General features: G+C 45.7%; 1 protein-coding gene across 1 annotated transcript in view; it reads right to left on the bottom strand.

Moving 5' to 3' along the window:
- Nucleotides 1-27,822, bottom strand: part of PPM1H (protein phosphatase, Mg2+/Mn2+ dependent 1H) — a 234,503-nt gene that overhangs the window by 187,232 nt on the left and 19,449 nt on the right. The gene's annotated exons all lie outside the window — the stretch shown is intronic.

Below are 27,822 nucleotides of genomic sequence, written 5' to 3'. Positions count from 1 at the left end.
GATCAGCTTCCAGTTCTTACACTGCCAGTCACTGATCTTTGTTGACTGCAGCCTGTCCACGTTCAACATTCTCCAGTGTTCTGCTCGCGGCAGGCCTTCCAGAACGTGGATCACTTCCAACAGATTCTCAACCATCTCTGAAGCATTTGTACCACACTTTTATTTGTGCTGCACTTACTGTATTGTTCCCAAAAGCCTGAATCACCCAAATAGTATCTGCAGAGGGATGTTCAAGCTTAATCAAAAATCTGAATAGAGCAGATTCATTGCTCTACTCACTCATTTTGAATGAGACAGCCACACAGTACACATGCTCCCTCAATGGCATCTACCGCCCCCACTGACTAGTGCAGTGAAGTTATCTTTGTTCACACACGCACATCCCAGTCCACTCTCCTTGGCCGCCAGGTTACATCGATGTCACGCAAACCATTCTTGTTATATTAACAATGGCTGGACTTTTTCCCGACAGGCCTCATTTACATAAAATACACACGGGATACAACTTAGCTGATGTAGTTTAGGAGAAAACAGACATCTACTGGGAAGATACATGGCAGACTACACTGTGAAACACTACTGTAAAGAGGTAAAACAAGTAAATTTTCAAAGATCAAATTTGACTGGGATTGTTGGGGAAGCAGAGTATTAGGTCTCCTTTCCATTTAGCAAATTCCTACCCATGCCGGAGATCTTAACTTTCATTATTTCTTCTGTAAAGCCCTCCCTAAGCCCCCAGTTTGGATTAGGGGGTCTCTCCTCCAGGACAGACCCCGCTGGCATTGGAGTTTGCAGTCCCTGGCCTGCAGGCAGCACAGCAAAGGCCCTCAGCGCACTTGTGGGGACACAATGACTATTTGATGGCACATGTGGTTGCTCAGGTCAGCTGTCATTCCACTTCCTCCACACCCTCCTGCAACCGTGCATCAGCTGTAAAGGCAGCCTCATCCGCTCCTCCACCCAGGCTGAGAAGAGCATGCCGTGCCATTCTGCACACTATGCCGCCACCACGCCTTCCACTCACCTGCGCTCAGCTCTAGCCCAGGATGCTTCTAACCCAGCCTCTGTGTGGCTCTGCCTCCCTCCTCAGCCCCTCAGGTGCAGACACTCTCCGGCCCCGGCTCTCCTCCGGCTGTCCCTAGATGAGGAGCCTAGCACTTGGCTTGAACTATTGTGCATCTGTTGAGGACCCACCATCTATGTCTTCCACCCAGACCCTGAACGCAGATTTATGAGCTGATACGCACTACTCTGAAGCACTTCAAAGCCTCAGCAGATCACGAATAAATGTATCAGTTACTCCTCTCGACCTCAAATGTTCTTCCTTTCTTCCTCTTATAACCCTGATCTCAGTTCACCTAACACAAGTATTCACACCACTGCCCTAGTCAGAAAACTGGGAGTATGTGTGATGGCTCTGTGGTGTCCCTTTGGCCAGGGTAAACTGTATCCCCCAGAATTCTCTTTCTGATGTGTTAGCATGGGCTGCAAGGAAGTCACTCTCGTGAGAGTCGGGGATGGAAGGGAGGCACAGCCATTTCCCAGCGCACACGCTCTCCCAGCTACACGGTCCCATGTAATCTAGGTGCTGCCGGGGAGGAATTTTGCAGATATAATTTAGTCCCTAATCAGCTGACTTTACAGGAGCTTATCCTGGGTAGGCTGCCTTAATCAGGGGAGAGAGGGGGAGATGGGAAGAAAAAGGCAGGGAGAAGGGAGGAAAAAAAGGAGAGAGAGGGAAGAGGAAAGAGAAGGAAGGAGTGAAGGGAAGAGAGGAAAAAAAAAAAGAGGAGCCAAGGGAAGGAAAAAAGGGAGAGGGAGAAGGGAGGAGGAAAAGGGAGAGAGAAGAAGAGAGAAGGGGAGAGGAAGAGAGAGGGGAGGAGAGGGAAAGAGTGGAGGAGGTAGAAAGGAGAGAGAGAGTGGGGGAGGAAGGAAGAAGCAGGGACTCCCACCTGTGGGCACCAAGCTTCAGCTTGAGCCTATGGGAGTCCAGCTTGCCTAGCAAGCCCTCAACTGCTTAAGCCAATTTCTTGTTCTCTCTCTCTCTCTCTCTCTCTCTCTCTCACACACACACATACACACACCCCTACTTACCTATTTTTCTGCTTCTCTGATCCCTGACTACAACCTTACCCCTTCCCTATGCCTCACATGCCTCACCTCAGCCCAAAGCAAGTTGATTCTCCTAAACTGCTCTCAGAGTCAGTGCCGCCTCTCCATGAACAGGTCACTGCCTAGTTCGACACGCCATCTCATGCTTCACGTAATGCAAAGACCGCCTAACTGGTCTGGTCTCCCTGCCCCTGGTTCTTCTCCCCACCAGTCCACCCTCTAGGTCAGCTCTGTCCAACAGAAACTTCTGAGATGATGGAGCAGTTCTACACCTTCACTGTCTAATACATGAGCCACGAGCCACAGGTGGCCACTGAGCCCTTGAAATACAGCTAGTGTCACTGAGGAAGTGACATTTAATTTTAGTTATTGGGTTGACCAAAAAGTCTGTTATGTTTTTTTCCATAAAATAAAAGACATATTTTTCATTTTCACCAATAACTTTATTCATTTAGACATTTTGAGTATGTCAGCTATCTCCCCCATGGTATAATGTTGCTTGTTCTCAATTAATATCTTGATTTGATTGCTATCAACTTCAACTGGTTTAAAAGACCGTGGAGCATCCTCCAGGGAGAAATCTGCAGCACAAAACTTTGCAAACCACCTCTGACCCATCCGATCACTCACAGCACCTTCTCCACACACTGTACAAATTTCTTTTTGCACATCAGTTGCGTTTTTACCTCTCTTGAAATAATCAAGCATAATGTGCCAAAAATGTTGCACATTTTCTTCCATCTTCAATATTAAAATGACTACGCAAAAATTCACCAAGTTTGATTTTTTAAATGCACGCTGATAAGACAGCCGTCACAATACAATCTAACAAAATTGTTTCGAATGACGTAAAAGACAACTGAGCGCTACTAGAGCCATCTTACAGAAAAAACAAATGTACTTTTTGGCCAACCCAATACTTTACATTTAAACTTAAACAGCCACATGCAGCTTAATGGCTGATATTATGTCTAATAGCAAAGTTCTAGACTCCAGGGTTATTGTTCTAAAATAGTGCAAAAAAAGATAATACAGACATTTCTCAAAAACAAAGGAAACTAATTTTAAAATTAGCACTATTGAATTAGAAAATTCATATAAATAAATAAAAATTAAGTTTTAATTGTATTTATTGGGCAATAAATAAGATTAAGTCTATGCATATAAAAAAATGAGGGAAGCCACTTGCAGCAATTGCCTGTGTACTGAAATTCTTTATTTCATTCAACGACTGTTGAGCACCTACTAGGCGCCCTGCTAAACTTTAAACTGGACAGTCCTGGTCCTTCCCACTTTAGGACAGCAGAGTGTCCAACCCGTGGCCCAGGATGGCAGTGAATGCAGCCCAACACAAAATCACAAATTAAAATGTTATGAGATTTTTCTGGTTTTGTTAGTGTTCGTGTATTTAATGTGTGGCCCAGAGACACCAAAGGGCTGGACACCCCTAGTACTAGATTAAGGACTAGTGCCATGTGGGTCCTGCGTGGTGGGAGTTAGAACAGACGCCAGAGCTGGGAGGGGCAACCAAGGCTTTGCCCCAGGGCACTGCAGGAACTGAGGGAGGCAAGGGGGTTCTAACACAGACCTGGGCAAGTATTTCTTCTCTACAGTTTTCTATGCTTTCTGATATTTTTGTGATAGAAAAAAATACTTGATTCCAGAAATACAAGTCTGATGCCGTTACTGTTTTAGAGTTTCTTCAGGAATACTGAACAACTGCTTAAACTCCCTCTCCCACACACCCACAAGGCAGTTCCTGGCTCAGGGCCTGCGCCCAGGAGACTTCTCCTGCTCGGCAGGCCCTCCCTCCACCCGAACCCACAACCCCCAGCCCAGTCGGTTTGGGAAATGCCTACTCCGCCTCTGCATTCAACCCAAATAGCTCTTCTGTGGAACTCCTCACTTTACCCCTCAGGGAGAATGTACTTGCATTTATTTCTGTGCATGAACTTCACCAAAATCTACACTTCTTAAGGTCAAGAGCTGTTTTTTTATATCCCTCCACCTCTCCGGCCTGGTGTTGTGGATGAAAGAAGTTCAGCACCACTCCTCTTGTCCGTCAGGCTCACGTCTGCCCACCTCCATTCCAGGTCCCTCCAGACAAGCAAGGGAGGAGACCCTGCTAATCCGTGTCCTCTGAACGTGCCACAATGACAGGCCACCATTGCCAGTCACAGCGTCACTAGGTCTAAGAAGCAGGAATGCACGACTCCCAGCTGAACCAGTACTATCTCCATCCCGTTCATTACCCCTGGTTCCAGGTGGCTGGGTGGGTAAATGGACAGAGGTCCCCTCTGGGAGCTCGGCCATCTCCCTCCACAGTCACACATGCCTGGGCTGGCCCTGACATTTAAACTGGAGCCAATGGCTTTTATTCTGACTCAGCGCTAGGACACTGGATGCCTCTGAAGCTTCTAATCAAGTGGAACTCCGACTCCCTCGGGGGAAGGCCTCCCAGAGCCTCACAGCGGGATATGGGGACTGGCAGGGCACGATACGGGCATTTCTCGGATGAACTCCACCAAAACAGTACCCAAATCCACCCTTGACCCCTGCCACGGGCAAGACAACAGACCAGGTTTGAAAAGACTGACCTGCTGACAGCAAGAACAACACACTAGGGACAGGAAGGCCTGCATTCTAACCACGGAACCACAGAGCCCCCGTGCACCTTTAACCTCACAGTCTCCTCTCTGTCAGCTGAGAGGTGAAGGCACTGAGTGCGGGTCACTGCCGTCTGGACACTCACAGAGACCTTGCCAGGCCCCAGGCCAACAATTCAAAGCCCAGGAATCTGAGCCGGCAGGAGCATTTCATCACATAATTGCATTCTTCTCAGACAGCTGGAGCCCGTGCAGTTAGAAGAGGAAAACGGACATCAGAGTCTGAGGCCAATTCCTTAAACCCTGTCGCGGGTCCGCACCCGCAGGTCGTGTAGGGTGTGACTTGTGCTCAGAGATCTGAGGGACCTAACCAGCAAAAAAATGCGGAGTCCTGGGGGAAATCTCGCCACACTCGACGTAAATGTGACCAAACTTGATCTGAAATGCTGAGATTACACCCCGTCCCCCAGCCAGTGAGATGAAGTCCCCTCAGGATGCCTGATTTGCACAAGCTGGCTGCTTGTCATGAAACACCGAGAGTGCCTTCATCTTGACTTGCGAGGAACGAGAGCATTAAAGACTCGTATGTCTGGGTTACCTACTAAAACAGAAGACGTACATGAGCAAAAGTACAGACAACTGGTGAAATCCAAACAAAGCCTACACTTTAGTTAATAGTGTGGCACTGTATCTGTTTTCTATTACTACATGACAAGTTATCACAAAGCAATATACTTTTTAAAAAATTTAAACCAACACAGATTCGTTATCTCAGAGTTTCCGTAGGTCAGAAGTCCGGGCACAAGTGTAGCTGGATTCTGCAGGGCTGAAATCAAGTTGCTGGACCCCGTGGTTCTCCTCTGGAGACCAGGGTCCTCTTCCAACCTCACTGTTGGCACAACTCAGCTCCTTGTGGCTATAGGACTGAGGTCCCTACTTTCCTGCTGGCCATTGGTTTTAGCTCCTAGAGGGTCACCTTCAGGTCCTAGCCACGTGCCCCGTCCACAGGCCATTTGCAACAAGGCTGCTGGCTTTCTTCAAGAGTGTTTCTGTTGCTGCTGCTTGAGTCTTAGGGCTCACCTGCTTAGGTCAAGCCCACACGAGATAATCTCCCTTTTGAATACTTGAAGTCGCACCTACAAAATCCCTTCTGCCCTGCCATGTGCCACGACCGCAGCACGCCATCCCATCACATTCACAGCCCCCCCACGCTCAGGGGAAGGGGACGATGACACAGGGCGCGCACACTGGGGTTGGGAATCTTGTGGCCATCTTGCAATCCTGCCTACCGCAGGTACCAGTGTTAATTTCTTAGTTTTGGTAACTGTGTTAGGATTGTGTAAGGTGTTTACAATAAGGGAAACAGAAAAACTCTTAGTATTTTTGCAATTATTCTGTGTCTCAAAAGGAAAAACTTAAAAACATAGGATAAAAATCACTGGCTTTGAAATAACACGGTATGTTGAATTTACCAAAAAGGAAAGAGGTACACCAGGGCTATAAATCTTCTCTAAAGTCACATATCTAATGAAATTATTGGGATGGGAATTACACAGCGCCACAATACTACTTCTTTACCTTCAAATGAAGGCGAATCATCCTGAATTTAAGATCGCCCTCAGCAAGTGGCCACGTGAAAAGTCTACTGTGCATCTACACTCAGTATTCATCTCAACTTTAAAAGCTTCTCATTAATGAACTGCCTTTTTACTCTGGTTTCTTTTATGTTTTACCACCATTGTCTTTGGACCTTCCTACCTCATGTGGCTGCTGATATTCTATCACCATTATTATCTCCCTCAAGCAAGCATCGCATCCCACACATGTGCACATGCAGTGACGCACTCTCCACGTCACTTCTGACTGTGGGATCTCTTAACTGGGGAAGATACCGTGATAGTTAACCATATATACAATGCTATTAAAGGACGATGTGTTTTTTCTATTTTCAATTTTTTTAAATTTTTCAAATATAGTTGCCTGAGGACAATTATGTGTTAATTACCCAAATTAGCTTATATAGTTTGGATACATATAATTTTTCCTGAGTAGTCTGATTAAAGTACTTTATTTTTTTAACAATAAACAACAAAAAAAAAACAACCCTGAACTTCATCACTAAACACATACAGTGGCATGCTGTCCACGCCCCCCGTCACTGGGATACTTATCAGTGCATAAAACTGCATTTTCCAGCCTTGCTGGATGAAAGACGTTGTTAGGACTTTGACAGTGGTTGTCTGTCAATCAAACAAAGGCACAACTAATTCACACAACTTCTGAAAGTTCACCCCGAAAATATTTGATCAGAAATGACAAATTAGGGTGAGCAAAATATTTCATCATAGAAATGGTTTAAATCCTTCCACCATACAGAATATTTGTTCACAAATTCCATTTGTTAGACCATGAAGCCGCGAAAGATCAGCAAGGTCAGAAAGTGCCGAAACAGAAGGTTGTCATGGCGGTTTTGATTTGAGGGGTCACACGGGCATTGACATAGAAAGGGGGGCAACCCATTAGTACATGGGAGGAGAAAGACAGGAAGACCAGTCTGACTACCTGCAAGTGCCTAGTTGAGCTGGAAATGAGGAGGAGGTATTGTCGGGAGAAGGCAGGGAGTGAGACGCTGACTGGCCTAAGAAAGGGGGACTCGGTTAAGTGGCTGTCTACAAGGAGAATGAGGGAGGTGCCACGTTTCTCACTCAGCAGACACGAGGGAACGATGGAGACTTCCAGACAGGCCGAAAATAAACACAGGAGCACATGATAAGTGAATCAGTCATGTGTAGGGTGTTTCTAATTAACAAAAGGGCAGCTTCCAGAAGTTCATCTATTCAACAAGTCTTTGTTAAACACCTACCATGTACCAATCACTGTATGAGATCCTGGAATGCAAAGGTGTCTAAAATGCAGTCCTTGCCACTCTTTGGAAGCTAACCAGGCTACAGGGACAGACATATAACCAAGGCTTAACGTTCAAGGTGATGATGGCCAGTGCTTACTAAGCGTTCACTCTAGGCACTGTGCTAGGAGCCTCATTTCATTGTTTATTAACTTGACAAACATTTTTTGAGCACCTACCAAGTGCTAGGCTGTTCTAGGTACTGAGAACACGGCACTGAATGAGACAAACAAGGACGCTGCTCTCCTAGTGCTCATCCTACTTATGAGAAAACAGACAATGAGTAAACAAATAAATGAACAAGGTCACTTCAGAGAATCCGAAGTGCAGCGACGACAACACACGGAGACATGTGATCGCACTGGAGGAGGGAGAGTGTACTGACAGCACACAGTGGTTTTGGGAGGCCACACAGAGGACATCTGAACTGACGCCTGCAGGACAAGGAGGCGTCTGCCAGGAGAGGGGAGGGCAGTGCTCTGGGCGGAGGTGGAGGCAAGGTTAGTGTGGTCAGAGAACCGAAAGGAGGCCGGAGTGCCTGGGGCCTCAGGCCTCTGAGGTGGCCAGGGGCCGTAACACAGGAGGCCCAGAAACCAGTGATGATGGGGAGAAGCAGACGATTATGGGAGATATTTTAGAAGTAGAGCCAAAAGAATGTGCTGATGGGGTTGGGGGTTTGGTGAGGGAAAGGAGGACAGAGCACAATGCCTGAGAATGTTCCTGGATCATCTGCATGGATGGCGGTGCCGTTTGCTGAAATCTATAAATTGGAAGGAGGGCAGGACTTAGGGGAAAGAGGCATTGGAAACGGAGACTCCTGGCCTTGGTGAGGAATCCAAGAGAAGGGGTCCAGTGCCTATATCTCTAAGGGCCTCAAGCTCAGGTCTGGGGACAAACATTGGCTGGTCATCAGCATATAAATGGTATTTAGAGACAATGAAGTAGAAAGTCAAGAATCTAGAACCAAACCCTGGTTGATTACACAAAAGAGGAAGAACATGCAAAGGAAATTTTGTAAGTAGCGTCCCAGTCAGGGAGAAGGAAACCAGGAGGCTGTTACTGGAGAAGCCAATACAAGAACAGAATGTTTCAAGGAGGGCGGGGCCCACTGAGCCACAAACTGCTAAGTAAGAAGTCTGTAGGGACCAGCTGTATTTTGCCACAGGGCAGTCATTAGTGACGTTATAAAAAGGAGTGTTGTGAAGCAAATTGGGGAGGAAGTCAGGAGAAGGGTGGGGAGAGGACAGAATGGAATACAAAATCAGGATTTACAAACTTTTGAAGCATTTACTTGATTATTTCATTTAATCCTCAGACTAAGTCCACTTCAAAACTAAGAGGTTTATTTGCCTAAAGTCCTGTAAGTGATCCAAGGCAATACCTACAGTCAGTACCAGAAACCCACAAGGAAATTCCAGAGCCTGCATTCTTAAATACTAATGCAGAACTTCAGGAAGTTGAGTGTGACTTTAACAAGGGTCTGGAGTGTCCTGTGCCCATGGTTTTCATACTAAACTACCCAGAACCTCTAGCAGCGGCTCCTTGGAAACCACGGCCCAAACTGCTGACAGTTGCCTGGCCACATGCAGCTTCAGCCACATCTATTCTGGAGCGAGAATTTCGAAATTTCAAAATGAAAATGTTCTCAATATAGAAGACTCACTATTGTCAAGATGTCAATTCTTCCAAACTTGATCTATAGATTAAATGAAATCAAAATTAAAATCTCAGCAAATTATTTTTGTGATCGTAGACAAACTGATTCTGAAGTTTATACAAAGAAGCAAAAGACCCGAAACAGCCAACACGATATTGAAGTAGAAGAACAAGGTTGAAGGATTAATACTACCCAACTTCCTGACTTACTACAAAGCTGCTGTAATAAATCAATTGTGGTACTGGTGAAAGAAGAGACAGATTAATGGACCCGAACAGAGAGCCCAAAAAGAGACGCCATGAATATAGCCAGCTGGTCTTTAACGAAGAGGCAAAGGCAAAACAATGGACCAAGACAGTCTTTTCAACAAATGGTGCTGGAACAACCACACATCCACATGTTTAAAAAAAAAAAAAGAAAAAAAAAAGAATCTAGATCCAGAGCTTATACCATTCACAAAAAAATCACTCAAAATGGACCACAGACATACATGTAAAATGCAAAACTATAAAACTCCTAGAAGTAACATAGGAGAAAAAACTAGATGACCTTGAATTTGGCACAATGCATGAAGAACGGATAAGCTGGACTTAATTAAAATTGAAATTTTCTGCTTTGACAAAGGCATATCAAGAGAATTAGAAGACAAACCACAGACTGGGAGGAAATATTTGCAAAAGACACATCTGATAACAGGCCTGTTTTCCAAAATATATAAGGAACTCTTAAAACTCAATAAATAAAAAAACAACCTGATTAAAAAATGGGCCAAAGACCTTACCACTCACCTCACCAATAAAGATATACAGATGGAAGTCAGGGCACAGGCCTGGGGTGTGGGCCAGGCCCCCAGAAGGGGGTGCACCACACCCTGATGTTTCCGTCTTTTCTCCCTCCCTCCCCCTCTCTCTAAAAATGAAACAAAATCTTAAAAAAAAAAGATATACAGATGGCAAATAAGCATACAAAAGGTTCTCCACTTCCTGTGTCATCAGGGAAATGCAAATTAACATAACAACGAGATGCTACTACGCACTTATTAGAATGGCCCAAATCCTGAACACTGACAACACCAAATACTGGTGAGAATGGGGAGCAGCAGGAACTCTCATTCACTGTTGGTGGGAATGCGAAATGGTACAGCCAATGTGGAAGACCACCGGGTGGGCTCTTATTAAACTAAACATACCCTTCCCATACAATCCAGCAGTCACAATCCTTGGTGCTCAATATAGCTGAAAACTTATGCCCACGTGGCAACCTGCACGTGGGTGCTCACAGCAGCTATTCCTTATTGTCAACACTTGGACACAACCAAGATGCTCTTCGTTAAGTGAGTGGATAAACTGTGGTACATGCAAAAGTGGAATATCATTCAGTGCTAAAAATAATCTTAAATGCATGTCATTAAGTGAAAAAAAGCCAATTTGAATGACTCCAACTATATGACATATGGAAAAGGCAAAACTATGAAGACAGGAAAAACGTCAGTGGTTGTCAGGGGCGAGTGGGCAGGGAGGGACCAGTCAGCAGAGCACAGAGGGTTTTGGAGGCAGCGAGGCTCTTCTGTCTGACGCGGTACTGGTGGCTGCACGCCATTATACATTTGTCAAAACCCAGAGAATGTACAACTCCGAGAGTGCACCCCAATGCAAACTATGGGCTTTCGGTGACAATGCTGTGTCCATGTCCATTCATCAGCTGTGACAAATGTACCACTTTGGGAGGGAATATTGATAATGAAAGAGGCTATGCATGTCTGCAGGAAGCATATGGGAAATCTCTGTACCTTTCAATTATGCTGTGAGCCTAAAACTGCTCTAAAAATAAACAAGGTCAAAAAGTTTGGCATTTACCATCTGCAGACATTGTTGTGAAAACAATGAGGATGGGTTTTAGCAGCTCCTGAAAAGTACATGGACATTAACAACGGAAAGTTTCACACCTGACTTTGATTTTGAAATCTTTCAAGAGTTACTCATGGGACCTATACAATACCCTCAGGACCTACTGATTAGCTGCAAATATATATAAATTATATATAAAATCTCCAAGAAAATAAGTCTAACACTTAATGCCTTTAAGATTTGACTGTTTGGAATTTGGAGCTTTTTTTTCCATAAAAGTGATACAAGTGCCTAATAATTTTTTTCCATATACACCGTCTCTGTGCAAATGCATTCTGAAATGCATGCTGGGACTTGAGTAGAAATCTCCCCCGTTCCCTAAACTGGGAACTCCATGAAAGTACCAAATTTAGGCTCAGTGCCTGGCACATAGTTATCAAGTCTCAGGTGCAAGGAACGATAAAGGACGCCCTCCATTTGCACGCCCCTACGAAAAATGCTGCCAAGTAAAATACAACACAATGCTTTCTGTCACTCAGAACTATTTTCTAATTACTGAAAAAGCTTTATATAATTAGATTTGTCATTTATCTCTCTTGTACCTACATTAAAAAAAAAAAAAAACCTGGTTAAGTTATTCTTAACACTTCTCCACATGCCGAGCTGACCCTTCTGAATCACTGTAACTCAGTTGCTGATGCCCATTTTTTCCCATCTGAGGCTCCTCTGTCGTCTCCGGGACAGTCCTCCAGGTGCCTGACACTCAAATGCCAGGTTTGGGGCTGGGCCTTTCTTGTTCTTACAGGATGTCGCAACAGAAGGCTTTTCCAATAACCAGGACTCCTATCTTTGGTGACTGAAAGTGCCACACATGTGGACACATGTGTGCGCAGGCTCAGTGATGCCCTGCGGGAAGAATTCTTTCTTGGGAACTGTTTTAGTTTATGATTATTCCAGCTCCAACTTTCAACCGCCGGCAACTGGGCAAAGTATCACAGCGATAACTGCTTTCATAGCACGTGCTCATGACCTTGATCTCTTTTTAGCACCTTTTAACATTACAGAAAAACTTCAGAGTCTTTTAAAGATTGCTGGGGTTTTATCAGCATTTCCTATCTGTCTAAACTCAATTTTCCCCTCGAATCCCAAGGCTCTGGAAAATAAGCAGCTACCACTCTAAATTGGTAGGCGCTTTTGATAAATGGGTGTTCTACGCCTCAACAACAGTCCCGTACGATCTAGGAATTGGACACACCAGCCACTTACTGCTTTGAAATTCCTTTCATCTCTTTGAAGGGACCTAACAATCTCTCCTGTTTTCAAGCTGCATGATTTATCATCTGGAAGGCAATACTTCTGCCATAACTCTATAACACAGCTTCAGCTACTTATTTTCCGTCTCAGGTCCAGCAAAGCTCTTGGTTATTTCTTTGCAAAAAAATATGAACTGGGGTTCATTCCTCGAACAACAATGTGCTTCACCGATACCAAAACGACATGTTATTGCTCTGTTTCTATGTCTTTTTAGGCACACAAGAACTTTTTGTTTCAGTGTTGAATCATGATTTAATATTTCTGAAGACCTTTCATATGCTATTGACCTGGACATTTGTGTTACCAACAATATGCATAAAACACAATTGCCACGACTACACCTGCATAGTCACAGGTCATGGCAACAATGTGTCGGGGTGTCCAGCCAATGGTAGTAAGATGGCACCATATAAACACATCCTGACTTCAGAGATATTAAAACATGGCAGGGGCGGGGGGTGGCTGTGCATCTCGGAATAGATGGAATATAGTACCTGAGACATAAATGAATACTCCTTTAATTTATGTAAAAACTTATTTCCAAAGAAGGACAACAGAAACTTCTCCCATCCCTGTGCACGCATGCTGCTCCTCCCCTTAAGGCATATACTCACCACCATCCCCCCACCCCCACCCCCCACCCTTCTGTCTGAGTTGGCCTTGTGGCTTGCTTTCACCAAAAGAATGTAGCGGACAGAGAGAGAGTAGCCAGGGTCCCTGCTGAATTTCTCAGCCCAGCCCAGGGAACAGCCTCACTGTAAATCTTCCCATTCGCCCCCACTCACTATTCCTCACAAGCAAAGGAACTGAGCTACAGCACTTAATTAGCCTTAAGTGGGGGCAGCAGCCACTTCTGCATTTCCTTATCTAAGGATTCATAACGGATACAAAGTGTTTCCAAGGTTAATTAAATAAATTATAGATGTTTACAGTGAGGGCAAATTCTGTTTTCTCTTTAAAACTGATCCTTCTGTTTATCAAGGCAATGTCTTCTAAGTTAATTAAACATGGAGCAGAAAGTCCTCCATGAAAACACTTTTAATTAATTCTTAATTACGAATCCCCACATATGTCCTCCAAGGGGGCAAAAATGTAGTGTGGGGAGACAGGAAAAAAAAAAGGCACAGAGCAGGAAAAACACACCACTCTTGTTTTTGTTACTTTTTAAAATTTATCAAACGTTACACACAGCTTTAAAAAATACCCACCTTTACTTAGGGTGGTTTTCAGAACAGAACATACACAAATCACCGCACACTTCTTACTTCATTGGTTCCTCGTCACCCTTCCGTGTTGCTAAGAGACTGTCTTTTTCAAGGCTCAAATACACAGATTTTTCCAAATTTAGAAAACAGGCAGACATGCAAAAAAAACTTGAAAAGGCAGCCACCTAAGAGGTCAAATTTTATCTGGTAATGGTCAACCCACATTTCTCCAAACAACTTGAATGCTTGGGTAACTCATGCGAACTCCAAGATGTATCACCTCTAGTGTGTGGCTCTCTCAGTTTACATGCGGGAAGACTTGTGGTATCTCCACTCCTTACCGAAGTGAAAACAACAGGAAAGTCAACCTTTAACTGGAAGACCAACAGCCTTCCATCGGTTTTCAGACAATCAGGAGGCTGGTGAAAGGCTCTGCAGGCATCCTGAGTTCTGATGGGTGATCGCGATTAGGGACCAACTGTAAGCAAAGCATCTGCATGGGGAGATTACATATCAGCAGTAATAGTTTTGTTCCTTAATTCAGAAATTGAGTCATGCAGTATAACGTGCCATTAAACAGAGAAATTATAGGATCATGATATTGCACAAGACTTTTCATCTTTCCCTTAAAACTCTTGGATGGACTTATGTATTTGTTTACAGACAAATTAGCCTGCAGAAAGAAACAAAGAGTTAATAGGTGCCCCTGACCACTGAAGATCAAAAAACTCCAACACAACGGATACTAGAATATAAATCAACGGGAAAATGATTCAATTTACAGGATGTTGACAGGCAGGCCTCACAGGTACGCACCTCTCTTTAAAAAGGATGCATTTTGAATATTTCTTTAACAGCCAAGTACATATAAAAAGAGTTTTTATAGTGGTACCTCTACCCTAACCACAGTGGATCATAGGAGCAGGCCAGCTTTGCCAAGACAAATCCGCTGCGTTTATTTGTATGGAAAACAACACAACCAGACCCAACTAGGAGGACGAGAAAGCTCACGCAGCCTTGCACCCCAGCCGCACAGACTGTAAAGCACGCAGCCTCCTTGGGAGGCAGAGAGAGCAGGACTGAAAAGATCCGAGTGCAGGCCCAATTCTGCCACTCACACAAGCCCTCTCATTTCTCTGAATACTGATCTCCTCCTCTGGGGAAGAGGGGAAAGATGGGTGCAGAGAGCATGGGGTGTGGGGTGTGGGGGAAGGAGCCACTGTCTTCTGAGTATATCCTCTGTGGCCGGCTGTTATCCTGCCACCATCTCGCCTAATCCTCACATCACTTTTTGATTTTAGGAAGAGGGAGGGGAGGCCAGGGAAGGGAGTACAGGGAGGATTTAAATGGGTCTCTCTGACTCCAAAGCATGACAGCCCAAATGCTACATCCACCTCACAGGTTCTGTTTCCAGAGCTGGAGGACAAAACGCAGCGCTCCCATGCACTTCTGTCCCCACACGCTGGGCCATTGTTTCCGAGTCACATCTCAGAGCCCATCCTCGCCAGCAAACTGCCTGGCCTTCTCCCCTTGCTGCCACCACCTAAACCCAGACAGACCTGTGAGCGGAGTGGAGCTGGCCACCCCAAAATATGCCTCTTTGGGACATTGATTATGTTAAGCTAGTTATTGTTATGAAATGAAAAGACTTACCCTTTTGATCAAAGTCCCCTCTGTGTCCCACCGGTAAAGATGGCCCAGCAAATGCCGTTTTACCAAACATCTGCATCTGTCTTCACGCTAACTGCTTTCCTGCCCTTTCAAGTCCCAAACCACAACACCCCTTGCTCCTTAGCTCCAGATGGTTTATAAGCCTTAACGGCCTGATCTGTTCTCAGTTCTCTTGTTGTCATAGAACTACTGTGTGTACAAACACAATAAATTTGCCCATTTCTCCCATTAATCGGTCTCATGTTAATTTGATTATTCGTGCTGCCAGAAGAACTTGGAGAGGTGGGAGGAAAATTATTTTTCCCCCCTCGCCACCCGTGCCTTGGTTTTCTCGGGGCCAGTGAAAACCCTACATCTAGACAGCACAGAGAGCCCGGAGACTGCACACTGCCAGGGCACCCTCCTCCCTGCCCAGGTAACCTGATCTGTTTTCGTAACAGGTAGTTTGCTCAGAGCAGAACAGAGGAGACAGTCCAGTCCTGCAAGTTCGGTGCCTTCTGACTCTACGGGAGGGCTTTCTGTTGCACGACGAACACTAGTCCTCAGTGATTCCACAGGCCCTGGTGGCACCAACCCAGTCTCCAAAGCCCCTTTTCAAAAACACTCAGGAGATGACTGTACAGTTATAATGAAGGAATGACAACTATCAGCACCAGATCCAATTAGTTCTCATAGTTCCATTTTTAAACTACCTGAATTAGAGGAAAAGACTGAGGATCACTAATAATCAAACTCGCTGTCTAGTTTCATAAAAAGTTTGCCATTTCACAAACAAAAGCTGAAGCAGGCCAAAGAGAAACCACGCCAGTTTATGCCCTAGACAACTGAGGCTTTTTTGGTAAAATTACGTTTCTGTGCTGACGGGAACTGCCAGCGGTCCCTACTCTAAGGTTGCACACGTCTTCGTAGAAGCCACCTCAGCGGAAGAGCCACTGTAGTGGGGCACGTGCACTTACCACAACCGCTACCCCCTGAACTCAAAGGGCAGAGCTCCTCTCCCAGGGCGACATAGCCTCACCCCTCCTAACGGGTAAAGGAAACCCTTCCTACCCAAGGCATGCAATTCATGACTGCACCAGCCCCCGTGACACACAGGTTTGCTTTCTGTGGTTGCAGCTACCCAAGGTCAACTGCGGTCCGAAAATATGCAATAGGAAATTCCAGAAGTAAACAATTCATAAGTTTTAAATTGCCCGCCATTCTAGCAGTGTGATGAAAGTGCTCCCTGTCCAGCTCCACCCGGCCCGGGACGTGCCCCACCCTCTGTCCGGCACATCCATGCAGTGACACCCTCGCCCACCCGTCACTTAGTAGTGCCCTGTGTTGTCAAATTGACTGTCTTGGTTTCACGGTGCTTGTGCTCAAGTAACCCATATTTTACTTAACAGTGGTCCCAAACCACAAAAGTAGTGATGCTGGCAATTTGGATACACCAAAGAGAAGTTGTAATGTGCTTCCTTTAAATAGAAAGGTGAAAGTTCCCGGCTTAACAAAGGAAGGAAAGAAATTATATGTTGAGGTTACCGTGAGGTCACGGTAAGAATGAATCTCATATCCGTGAAATTGTGAACAAGGAAACTCCATGCTAGTTTTGGGGGTCACACCTCAAACTGCAAAAGTTACAGCCCCAGGGCATGGCAAGTGCTTAGTAAAATGGAAGAGGCATTAATGTTGTGGGTGGAAGACCCGACAGAACATCTGCTCTGATCCACGGCCGCGCGTTGCACCTGAAAGCGCTGAGCCTATGTGAAGACTTTAGCAAGAGATCCTCTGAAAAGCGCAACCACACTCCCATACCTTTCAGTACAGTACAATTGTTCTATTTTATTATAGTTTTATTGTTGTTAATCTCTTACTGTGCCCAATTCATAAAGTAAACTTTATCATAGGCATGTATGTGTACACAGGAAAAAACATAGTACATACAGGGTTCGGTTCTACCCACGGTGGCGGGCATCCGCTGGGGTCTTGGAGCACCTGTCTCGTGGGTGAGGGCTGGACTACTGTGTTATCGGGCTGTCAGGTGCCGTCGTGGCAAGTCCCTGAAAGAGGCTTTGAGGAAACAGAGCCTCTGTCCCAGGCACCCCTCAAGCTCTTGAATGTCATTCACCCCTGAAGCTGGGAAGTGCAAGTGTAAAGAGGTTTTGGTTCCTAAGGAAGGAAGGAAGGGGAAATTCTATCAGCTACTAATTCTGACACAAGCACTCAGATGAGAATAGGATAATAAAACAGAAAATAAACGAGAAGTAATGTAACTGTACCATGGTTTGTTCACTTTAGACAATTCCTTTCAAACAAAATCAAAGGGCTGAAGAACCAAATGTAAAATGCTCTTTTAAAAGGTTTAGGACTTTTTCAAATCCACACAGCAGAAATGCTCTGCACTGTCTGTGACAATGTCTTCCAGAGAAAGCCCATAACCGCTCTGGCACAGCCTCGTGAGGACCAAAGTCAGTGGCCGGGGGGCCCCGCCTGCCCTGGTGGCAGTCTACCTGGACCAGCATCCTGGCTTCCCCTGGCTAGCTGCGGCCTTGGACACGTCACTTAACCTATAAGAATCACTTCTCACCCCCACGGTGACAACCCAGACTGCTGTCACAGAAGTACTTTGAGAATTAAGAGATAATACGTATAATCCCTAACGCAGTGCCTGGAACACAGAAAGGGCTCAATTCTTGCTGACGCTCTCGTGACTGTAATAGTTGTCTTTACTCCGTGGAATGACAGGATGATAGCGGATACGGAACCAGTGACGATCTACAACAGGTGGAGGACCTACTCGCAATGTGAAACGCCAGCCACGGTTTTGAGGTAAGCACACAGGCCAGCCTCCTACGCCACAGGAGCACCTCCCCACCAAGTAGGCCGAACGAGTCCAATTGGATGGAATATTTGACGAGTCCAATTAGATGGAATATTTGACCACCGCTTTTTTATGGGGTACTTACACAGCAACCAAATCGGTGGGTTTGGGGGGGACACAACCATGATGCCCCCCCATTACAAACAGTTCACTTTGTAAGGCAACTCTACAGACAACGGCCAAGCCCCTCCTAAGTGACACATGGACAGACTAGACAATCCACTGCCGAAGAGTCAGGTTTTACGGCCCCTGCGTTTGAGGCATCACCGGGACCCCAGTTCTTCCCATTTGAAGCAATCAGTACAATTCAGTTAAGAGAGGCTTCCCTCAACCAGCCCATCTGAAAGCCCGTCCAAGGCTTGCAGACTGAAATGAAAACGGCTGGGGAAGGGGTGGCAGCACTCTGAAGGAGACCACAGGGCCCGTGAAACACAAAGCAACAGGAAGACCGCGCGCTCTTGGCCCGGAAAGATCCTGAAATATTATTTTAAGGTTTCCACCCTTGATGTAATCTCATCCTTCATATTTTAGTGCTTCCCTGACATTTGAAGGAAGGGGTGGGAAAATAACAATGCTGGAAAAAATGGATTCTGGTTAAGTAACAACCAGGAGGGCGAGCCAGTTGTCACTTAGCCACCGAGGATATGAATTCTGTCCACACTTTTAGATCCAGCTGGATAAAAAGACGATCAAGAATATCTACCCACCCAAACCCTCCCAACGGCAGAAGTAAAAATAAAACCCTAACAGTTAACTTCACTTAAGATCCGCACACTTGGTAAGTGCCAAGGACCCAGCACTGTGTCTCATCGCCATTGCGGGGAACAGAGAGGGGAGAGCAGAGGGGTGCAGAGTCTGAGAAAATTAAAGCCTTTCAAAAGTCGTTCTCAGGAACTAGGTTACATATAAATATTTATTCAAACCAGATTGGCAAGGGGCCATCAATTCTAGAAAACAACTGAGAAATGGAAGGGCACTCCAAAACCAGGTGTGCGTTCACACGTTCGTGTTCGTGTTCAACCTAATGACCGGTAATGCGGCTCTGAAAGGGTTTCCTTGTTTTGCAGTCGCCCTGTAACAGAAGGTCTTGGTGGTTGAGGAAACCTCACACCGTAAGAACAGGGTATAAAACCATAATACAAACTTGAATTGGTTAAAACTGCTCACATCGCCACCACTTCAACGGACCGATGCGCACTGTGGGGACTTCTCATGTGGAACTGAGATACCACTGAAAAAGCCTTCAAAGGGCCAGAGCCCATGCAGCACTGGAACAGAAAGCGCTTGTGCGCTCGCAAAGTGGGCCTGCGTGCACAGACACAGGCCCACAAACAGAGCTGTGGGGCAGAAAACTCATTTTGCCGAAAGCCAGTATCTGTTGTGCCGTATTTTCTTGCGACGCTCTACCCGCCTGGTCCACCAGACCTAGGAAAGGACACAACTCAGCAGCAGGGAAAGGAATTTCAAAGCCACTGAGGTGGTGCGATCCATTCAGGAGTCACCAGGGTACTCGGTATGTGCCCTGTGTCCTGGTCAGGTTTGCTGCATTTTTTTCTTTTCTTAGTAGTTCATAAAAAAAATAGTTTGTCCAAAACTGATGGTGTTTTATAGTATATGAAATGTTAATTTCTTGGAAAAAATCAATTAAGCCTATAATAAAACAAAAATTTCCCGGCTCTGACCTAGAGAGAGCTTAATAGCTACAACAGCTTCTCGCCGTGCCAACAACATTCACGTGCCTGCCCAAGCAGCAAAGACAAATCCAGAGCCACTCTTCCCGAATGCAAATTCTGCCTGGGCCACCTACTCACTGTGTGACCCTGGGCAAGCTCCTTATCTTTTCTGGGTTTCAGTTTCCTCATCTATTAAATGGGGCTAATAGTGTCCACATCATAGGATTGTTACAGTAAGTGACTAAGACAAGATTTGTCAAGAGTTTAGAATAATACCTGGTACATAGTAAACACCGTATAAGAAGGTGTTACATAAAACTAGCACCCAGACTTGAGTTTCAAGCTCTTCTCCAAAGAAACGACCCAGGGGTGCTCAGAGGGCGAACACAAGATAATTACATATCTTGGAGCAGGGGAAATTAAGAATGGGCAAGGCCCAACCTGGAACTGCCAGAAAGGCAGAAGGTATTCAAGGAGGTCAGGGTGGTGCTGAACAGGCAGATCACCGGCCAAGACGGGACAACACAGGCATCAGAGGTGGTAACGCTATCCCGATGGGAAAGGCATGACTTCCTAATGATGCCCCAACAAGAAAAGTATGTAACAAAGTGTTATCATGCAAAAGGGAGAAGAGTATCAGTTCAGTGTTTTTTTAAATTGTAATAAATGAAAGAGTGCTAAGTGTTTTGCTTCATATAAACAGGTCTTTGTTTAAATGGAGGAGGGTAAACGCAGGGAACTTAGTAATACTATTCCTAGCAAAGGCAGAGTGTAAAGATAATACGAAAGTCCTTAGCACTCTTTATAAAACCAGGGGGAAAGAACATAGAACCAAACTGAGGTGAAGAATTAGCCAGATGTTCTAACTGCAGGCTTCACTCCTCCTGTCCTAGGAGATGATCCCTTAGATGGCCCCACTAACCACAGTCAGTCACAAGCATACATACGATTGCAATGACGCAGGGAGACCTGGCAACCCTCAGGGTGACAGGGCAATGGCCCATGAAAATGCTGGCCAGGCAAAATTTGGAGAATAAAATGTTCTGGGGGGAGCAGCATGCCTCCCAAATCTAGGACCAGTGTGGGAAGCATGGCTCCAGATCTTACGGACTTAACAAACAGAGGAGAGACACAGGGTCCCGCCGAAGTTAACACCTACTTGAGTGTGGTTGGTAGGGTAATAATGTGGGTGTTAAAATTGATAGTTTTAATTTGAACATTTCACCTAAAATGTCATAGGGTATGCACGAGTGTGATATTGTTATGTTAGAGAGTTACATGCTTATGATTTTGTCATGAAAGATTTTGTAATAAAAAAGGGGTGTTATTTCTGCTGGACCCTGTATGAAAAGGGGCCTAGCCACATGACCAGTTGCTCGTATTTGATGAACACAGAGATGACCGAAAATCAATCAACTGATCACTAGATCCTGCTGTCTCAGCTGGACAGGCTGTTTTTCTGGCTCGGGTAAGGTTTCTGTACTTGTGGGGCTGCACTACTATATGTTGTATCTCTGGGAAAGTACTGAAATGTGTATCGCTCTGACATGAGAAGTTATCAAAATATATGTTGCTACAGGCCTGAGAAAAGTAAACACACAAGTTTCAGAACAATAAATCCACCCTCGTGGCACTGGCATTTTAGAATAGGTTTAAGTGTGTGACATGTTTTCGAATCACCGGATCTTCTCACTGCTGCTTACAGTGCTTGGGGTATTCAAAGGGATCATCACTGTCATTTAAATTGTTAAAAGAAACCTAAGTCTATTATCATGCTGAAGTAAATTGAAAAACTGTTTAAGAAATAGATTCTCAAAGTTTGATTTTAGATATCAATTTAATAGTTTGAACACTAAAATACAAATGGTAGAAGGGGCTTTTCTCCATGAACAAAAGCCCTTGGACAGTGAAGAATGTAAAAAGTGGGTCAGCAACAGAACGTTCAGAGGGTATAAACTGTACTTCACCACATCAAAGACTCTCCAGAAACACAGGCGTCCACTTCCTCCATCACAAGGGCCCGAGGGAAACGAAACACGAAGGCAACAATAAAAGAAGGTCCGAGCAGTAAATGCCACAGCGCTGCTAAGAGAGCTTCCCTGGGCCGTCTATGAAAAGTAGGACATGGGGATGGTGGGAACTTAACCACAGCAGACTCCAGCATCACCGTGTCACGTAAATGTAATCAGACATGTATGGCGTAACAATAAACTCTTTCAGCTCTGAAACAGAACGAATTTAAAATGATTAGGAAAGCTAATGTGTCCAGACAAGTTAGACACGACAGCGGAGTTTCAGACGTGGAGGAGGGTGAGAGTGGGGCAGAGGAGGCTCTCGAGATTCTGCCAGCCCATGTATTTCTTCCCGGAGAAGGGCCTGAGCCAAAACAGACCGCCTCCCAGTGCTCGGGTCTGTTCACATCCGGCAACTACTCGCTCTCCTCAGAACCGTGTTTTTTTCTTTTGAAAGCTGCATGTTTCTTCCTACCACACTCCCGCTCTCCTGCGCCTTCCCCTGTTTAAGACCGGCAATAGGAACGAGTGCCCACATAGACCAGGCCCTGTGTGGGAAACCCTCCATGACATCTCATTTCATCCCCATGAATCTTGGGAGCTGGCTAGCATCACCCTAGTTCTAGGGATGGAGAAACTGGAGTTCTGAGAACTCGAGCAAACTGCCCAAGGTCGTCGGAACAACTGAGTGTCCAGGTCTGCAGCCAAAGCCTGCAGGCCCTCCCACTGTCCTGCATCCTTTGCATTTTGGGTTCTTGGCCCCACTCTTTATACGGGGGGCTGCCTGTCAACAGTCCTTTCTCAGACAAATTGCTAAGTCAAAACCTTGACTCTGAAACTCCACACACACAAAAGAAAGCATTAAAAATAAGCCTGTGCTCTAATTCTTTGTTTATTGGATGAATCGTTCTCCCATCAGGAGCGCCGGCAGCCACCTTGAGGAGCTGGAAGAGGCACAGAGTGGATTCTGCCCAAGAGCCTTCAGAGGGGGAGCACAGTCCTGCCAACACCCCGACTTCAGACGTCTGGCCTCCAGAACTGTGGGAAAATAAATTTGTTGTATTAAACCATCCAGTTTACGGTAATTTTTTCCAGCAGCCCTATAAAGCGAATACATTAGGCACTGCCTCACAAGCACTTCCCATGTACACACCGCTTCTCTGGCTCAAGTGTCTCAACCAGGCGGAGGACACAGAGCTGACCCACCTGACAACTAAACTGGTTACTATTAAATCCCAAAGTCTTCCACAGCACCTGGCAACATCTGTTGTCTATCCTTATTAAATCTTTCAGTAACTCACCTGTTTCCATTTTTCAATAAAAAAGGAAAAGATTACATCTATTTCATAATACTCATGACAGCCTGTAATGCCACAAAATGGTGATTGTATTAAAGGACTCTAATCAGAAATTCGGATAACACAGGAAACCAGCCTAAGCTAGAACATCCATTCACCCACCAGACAACATTGCTTCACCGTACCAACACAGCCTGGGACACTAAGAATACCCGAAACCACTTTCACACCCCAGGCAACCATGAACTTCAACTTTCCCAACACTGACAAAACTTGCAAATGCGCATCAGTAAGAACGGGCTCTGTCGGGCTGCAATGGCATCGTTTCATTTCTCACACACTCTGCACGCCCATTCCGGGTCCGCTTCACGTCTCAGAGCAAGGAGGCCAGAGCCCCCGCATCTAGAGGGCCACCAGCTGGCGAGGAAGGGGCAACGGTGACCAGCCTCGTGCCCGGGAGGAGAGTTGCAGATAACTGGTGAGCCGCATTAGTGACCACGCGACAGGAGGCTTGGCAGACATGTCACCGTTCTAAAAAGAGCAGTTAACTTCCTATTTGGGGCATCCCAAAAGGTAATTTGAATGAATGTACAGAATGTCAATTTTTTGCTCTAACAAAGCTAACAACACAGATGCAGGTTATTTCTCATTATATGGCAATTCACCAAAAAGAAGAATCTACAAGAATGTAATCAAACAAAAAAAAAAGAATACATGTTCCCAGAAAACATACATACAAAATTTTATTAACAGCCCAACACAGCTCTAGAAAGTAAAAGCAGACTTGTTCCCCAGCTGTCCATAGGTATGGGCGCAAGGTGGTCTCAGCATTACCTGACTGCTTCCACCTGGCACTGTCAAACACCATCAGCTCACGAATGACTCAAGGGCATGGAGTATCCACCACATTCTTCCCAACGCCTGTAATTTACACTCACATTTCCCACAAACATACACTCAGACCCATGCAAAGCAAACGATATAGGAAGGCACAGGGAAGAGATGATCACAGCAGAGAGGCAAGGCTGAGGTAAATTCAAATTCCAAAGAAAGTTGTAGAGGTTTGGTTTTTATCCTCACCCGAGGACATTTTTTCATTGCTTTTTAGAGAGCGAGGGAGAGAGAGAGAGAGAAACATCAATGAGAGAAAGAAACATCGACTTGTTGCCTCCCGCATGCACCCCCACAGGGGATCAAACCTGCAACCTAGGTATGTGCCCTGACTGGGAATCTAACCTGCAAGATTTTGGTGTACTGCCAATGCTCCAACCAACTGAGCCCCAGAGGAAGTTGTATGGATTAAAAAAAGACCTGCTAATGGAGAGGGTGAAAAGAAGGGGAGCAATCTAGAAAGCCTGGGAACACCAGTATTTGAGAGGGATTTCTGGGAAAAGGAAGCATGGTTAGCAAATTTTAAAAAGGACCAGAAGGTAATAGTCTTCAGAAGTTAAGAGATGAAAGAATTCATGGACTAGAGAGTGAGCAGCAACAATTACTGGTCCAGTGGAGACATCTGAGCCTAAGAAGTCACTGGTGGCCTCCGGTCCGCCTCGTTCCAGGTAGCTCTGAAGTAGCAACCACGTGTGGAGACCGCCTACAGACTCAGAAGTCCATCCTGCTCTCACCTGTCTGTGCATCCCACACTTGTTCTCCTTCCAGCCCCTCCACTGGCTGGCTGGTGGCTTCTTCAAAGGTCACTCCTCTCCCGTGGGAGGCCTTCTCTGATGCCCCCCACCTAGCCCTGTGCTCCTGCTTGGCACCCCACGATGCCCTTGCTGCTCTATGATGACGCCCACTGCACTCCTTTGCAGTGGCTGCTCAGCTGGATGCATCATCCACTTGGAAGAGGTTTATCTTATTTATCTTCATGTCCCTGGCACCCAGAAGAGTTCTTGGCACACAACAGTCATTCCAAAGTTTCTCTAAGGAAGGAAATAAAGGCATTACAAAAACAGAGCGATGGTAACTTAAAGGGGTGATGCAGACTAACGGGGCGATATGTCGTTTGACCGACAGCAGCGACTTCACACGTCTATAGGCAAAAGGGGAGATGCGGAGAGGGAAAGACTCCGGGTGCTGGGATAACAAATAGAGGAAGTGGGAGACGGGCACAGATGCGTGTATGCGGCACAGGGAGGGGATGTTAACACTTGTTGGCAGAACATTTCTCCATCTGAGATAACAGGGAATGAAAGGGATGATGTTAAAGGTGTCCGGAGGTGAACTGGAAGGGGAGCTCACGTCCGACAGAGACTCAGTACAGTGGAAAGGTAAGACCCTCGGGCCACACGAAGGAAAGGAACAGAGGCCTGCAAAGGCACTGTGGAGACTGGTGAGGGGTCAACTGGAAATGAGCTGGTATAATGGAACAATGGACCCCCCTTACTCCTCCTTTAAATGTCCACTAGGTCCCACTCCTGCCAGTCCTTCTTCAGTGTTTCCCTCAAATCTACCCTTCCTTTCCAGCCGAAGACTCTTCTTGGTTTCTGCAATCAGTTTCATGCCTAGACCATTACAACTGTGTAACTTGGTACAGTGTTTCCTTAACTGCGTTCCTCAAAATGTCAGTGCACTTCCTGAGAACAGACAGAAAAACGGATTCCACACTCAGCGAAGTTTAGGAAGCAGTGCACACTGTCCCTTCGCTGGGAGTTTCAAAATCTACCAAAACATTTCAAAAGGTCTAAGAAATCCTACAGGGAAACCTACTTAACTCTAACCCAGCATGGGTGCAGGTTTTTTCTCACGTGGCACCTATTCAGTACATTGGAACACAATCATGTAAAACCCACTTTTCCCCTGTAGGTTCCATCTACAAATGTATGCTGCAAACGACCACCATGTATTGGTCAGGAAATGCGAGGATACGTTGTGATGACAAATGCGAGGATACGTTGTGATGACAAACATCTCCTCAATCTCAGTAGCTCCCTACAGCAAATGTCGATCACGGTAGACCTGAACAACTCTACAGAGCAACTGTCCCCCCTACAGGGGCTCAGCTGACTGATGCTCCCACAGCCTGTAGCTGAACCATCTGTAACACACGGCCTCCTCATCACCGTACAAGAGGAAGGTGGAGCCAGAAGGCCTTCCAGTGATAATTAAATGCTTCAGGCTGGAAGGGACATTTCGCTTCTGCTCACAATACGCTGGCCAGAACTAGCCACACGGGCTCACCTTGATGAAAAGGGAGCAGAAAAAAGTAAGGCTTCTGTGTGTCCAGACAAGAAGAGAATCAGAGAACAGGAAGCATTGGGCATCTCTACCACACACCTCTTCCTCATTCCCAATCATATAAATTTCCTTGGACTGTTTTCAATACCTGCTTACAAAAAAAAAAAAAGTCCTTTGTGGCTCCTCACTGGCTGTGGTCTACAGTTAGCTCCTTATCATGAGATACAAGGGCCTTCACAATTTTCATCCCCATCTACCTTTTAAGCTTTCAGCCCTATGCCCTGGTCTCTCTGCACTTTTTTTTTTTAAAGATCTGACAACACTTTGTGAGATAGGTCTTAACTCTGATTTTAATTGCAGTCAGTCAGAAGTCCCAGGACAAAAGAACTGTCTTGGGGTTCCAATGACCCTTTTTTTCTTGTCCAACGCAGGGGGTATCGGCGTGTCTGCAGCCCTGTGCCTTAAGGCAGGGCCTTCTGGAGTTCTAGGGTCCTGCACTCCAGAATGAGCTCTGCCCCCTTGGTGATTCTCAATCAGCAGGTGGCGCAGTTGGGGGAGGTTTAGCAGACTGCAGCGGAGCTTCTGCAAGACACATCCAGGTGATTCTACCAGCAAAGGAGGGAGATGTGCCTCACTGTTACCTTCCTGTAAGCAAAAGTTGTGGTCCATAGTGAATTCACCTTAGACCTCCATCCATGACAAATCCTTCAACATCTGAGACGCAGGTAAGACCTCACTTCGCTCCCACTTCCCCTCCACTCCTCAACACACAATGTACAGGTACGCATCACACGAGCAGCTCAGTGGGATTCCTAAATGCAGTTTATAACTACCTAACCAATTATATTTATGGGATAAAATAACTACTTAGTACCTTATAAAGCTGCAAAATTAGCTTTACAGATGAGACGAATCACTACTTTGAGAAGTGGTGAAAATAAAGAGCTCGGGAAAGGATATGTGACTTAGGTTCGAACACTAAGGGCCCACTTTCTTGTGAGAAAAAAGTTAGCATACTGTTTTGAATAGTACCTATTTAAACTGGAATAACACTACCACAGGAATGGAAGCTCAAGCCGTTCTGGTATGGACAAAGACACTGAGAAGGAAAGTACATCGATCCTGCAAGGGCATCAAAAAGCACATCAGGGAAGAAGCGGAGGTGGGCAGAGCCCCAACCCCTCACTCAGCCTTCGCCACTCAGCCTTCGCCACTCACCCCCGCCGACCTACAGAGCATTACTGAAGCTAGCTAGCTGCTGGTCACTCATGTTCAAAATGGGCACATCAACTAGCTTTTTCCACTCCAGAAAGATGTAGCAGAATAAAGCTCAACTCACAAAGAACCAATGCTGATTAAGAGAAATATTCTCAACATTGTGAAAATATGTCCTGCAGAAGATATTAGCTTGCGGGTATTTAAGTAGCAAGCTTCCTAGTGCTTTTAAAATATAATTTGACTTGCATGAGTTTTCAAAACAAA

Source organism: Desmodus rotundus, chromosome 3 (genome assembly GCF_022682495.2).
Source record: "Desmodus rotundus isolate HL8 chromosome 3, HLdesRot8A.1, whole genome shotgun sequence".
NCBI lineage: Eukaryota > Metazoa > Chordata > Mammalia > Chiroptera > Phyllostomidae > Desmodus > Desmodus rotundus.
Note: the sequence above shows the minus strand (reverse complement) of the source record. Positions and strands in the feature narration are given on the sequence as shown.